This window comes from Oncorhynchus nerka, linkage group LG12, assembly GCF_034236695.1.
Source record: "Oncorhynchus nerka isolate Pitt River linkage group LG12, Oner_Uvic_2.0, whole genome shotgun sequence".
Taxonomy (NCBI): domain Eukaryota; kingdom Metazoa; phylum Chordata; class Actinopteri; order Salmoniformes; family Salmonidae; genus Oncorhynchus; species Oncorhynchus nerka.
This window is the reverse complement of record NC_088407.1, coordinates 78732312-78734811: the sequence shown is the minus strand read 5'-3', so window position 1 is coordinate 78734811 and position 2500 is coordinate 78732312. Positions and strand designations below refer to the sequence as shown.

Sequence of the window (2500 nt, the reverse complement as noted above, 5' to 3'; positions counted from 1 at the left end):
GCTCGCCTCCCTACCACTGAGGAAGTACAGTTCCCGCTCAGCCCAGTCAAAACTGTTCGCTGCTCTGGCCCCCAATGGTGGAACAAACTCCCTCACGACGCCAGGACAGCGGAGTCAATCACCACCTTCCGGAGACACCTGAAACCCCACCTCTTTAAGGAATACCTAGGATAGGATAAAGTAATCCTTCTCACCCCCCCCCCCCCTTAAAATACCTAGATGCACTATTGTAAAGTGGCTGTTCCACTGGATGTCATAAGGTGAAAGCACCAATTTGTAAGTCGCTCTGGATAAGAGCGTCTGCTAAATGACTTAAATGTAAATGTAAATGTAGCCTTTGTCCATGCAGAGTTTCCAGAAGGGGCTGCGGAATAATTGTTTTAGTGGAACTTGAGAGTGTCAGAGGTAAAAAATATGACCAAGCACATCAATAGAGGCCTGAGTTGAGGCTCTGGACATTCCATCTGTCTGCAGTAGCATTACATCAGGCCTTTTTGTTGTTGTTACTCTGTCTGTGTTGTGTTTCTGTGCATTTCTTGTCCTATTTCATCCTTTTTCTGAAGTGTGTGTGACCATGTGTAAAATTTACTTGAGAATCTAATAAGCTTAAACTGTTGATGGCTATGTGTGTGTGTGTGTGTGTGTGTGTGTGTGTGTGTGTGTGTGTGTGTGTGTGTGTGTGTGTGTGTGTGTGTGTGTGTGTGTGTGTGTGTGTGTGTGTGTGTGTGTGTGTGTGTGTGTGTGTGTGTGTGTGTGTGTGTGTGTGTGTGTGTGTGTGTGTGTGTGTGTGTGTGTGTGTGTGTGTGTGTGTCATCTGTGTGTGTGTGGAGAATGCGAGTCTCTCTCAATCTCTGTGCACTCTACCAGGCAGCCCCTGGCCTTCTTTCATTGCTCAGAAACCCTTCATTCTGTTGTAGTAATCAGAGCTGAGGCTCTGGGAGGCCTCCCCATCATCTTTACATGACTGCTGCTTTGCTCTCTCTCCTCTCATTCACAGATGCGGTAATTAACCATCATACCACAGATGGGATCGATATTTACCCTCCCCCTCTGTCTCCCATCTCTCTCTTTCTTTCTCTTTCTCAGTTCTTGTTCTCGGTCTCTCTTTCTCAGTCGCTCTCGCTCTACCACTTTCTCTCTCCCCCTCTCTCTCCCCTTCTCCCCCTCCCCTTCTCCCCCTCCCCACCTCTCTCCCCATCTATCTTTTGCTCTCTTCCTCTTTCCATCTTTTCCTGCACCCTTCTCCTCTCTTATACACAAGTCCCATAATTACACTGGAACAGCCAGCCAGCCAGCCAGCCAGCCTCAGACTACAGGCCCCTCAACTCTCTCTCACCTCCTCTCCCTCTCCTCTCCAGCATCCCCTTCCTTGCCCCCCCTGCTCAATACGCTATTAGTGGAAGGATCTTTGGAGAGCCTTTGTGGATTAACTAAAGAAATGTGAGATTGATGTCTGCCTCTAGAAATACAATTTTAGTTTTTTATTGGTCTGTGTACATGTGTGAGAGAGATACCGTGTGTGTATGTGTGCATGAAATAATATATATTGAGAGAGAGAGAATGATTTCAAGGATGCATGTCGTACGTGAGTTTGTGTGTTCTGAAGTGTATAAACGTGCATGTAGTATGAGGGAGTTTGAGATGAGGGTTTGTTAATTAGCTATGTAACACCCTCACAAATGCATGCTGATATGCCTCTCTCACAACAAATTAATATTTTCACTTATTCCAATGTCTTCTCTCCACTTTATTCAAGAGGGGAAAAATCTCATTCTAATCTTCCAGAGCAATCATCACATGGCTTCTATGTCTCCAGTCCATTGGTTAAACATTGTGTGTGTGCGTGTGTGTGCGTGCGTGCGTGCTTGTGTCTGTCTAGCGTTAGCATGGCTCCGAAATGGTTGTACATGTCAACCAGTTCACAGTGGCAGCCGCTTGACTTGGAGATTAACATCTATTCCAGAGATAGCAGATGAGCATCTATTCCAGAGATAGCAGATTAGCATCTATTCCAGAGATAGCGGATTAGCATCTATTCCAGAGATATCAGATTAACATCTATTCCAAAAATAGCAGATTACCATCTATTCCAGAAATAGCAGATTACCATCTATTCCAGAGATAGCAGATTAGCATCTATTCCAAAAAAAGCAGATTACCATCTATTCCAGAAATAGCAGATTACCATCTATTCCAGAGATAGCAGATAAGCATCTATTCCAGAAATAGCAGATTACCATCTATTCCAGAAATAGCAGATTACCATCTACTACAAAAATAGCAGATTAGCATCTATTCCAGAAATAGCAGATTACCATCTATTCCAAAAATAGAAGATTAACATCTATATCAGAGAAAGCAGGTTAACATCTATGTGAGATAAAATATGAACATATATTTCAGATATAACAGGTTAACATCTACTTCAGATATAAAATATGAACATATATTTCAGAGATAGCAGAATAACATCTATTCCAGAGATAGTGGATTAACATAT

The 2500-nt window shown here is 43.3% G+C and overlaps 1 pseudogene; it reads right to left on the bottom strand.

Annotated features, from left to right (window-relative positions):
* The window catches only part of LOC135574132 (serine-rich adhesin for platelets-like), a 27199-nt pseudogene that overhangs the window by 9645 nt on the left and 15054 nt on the right, over positions 1-2500 (bottom strand).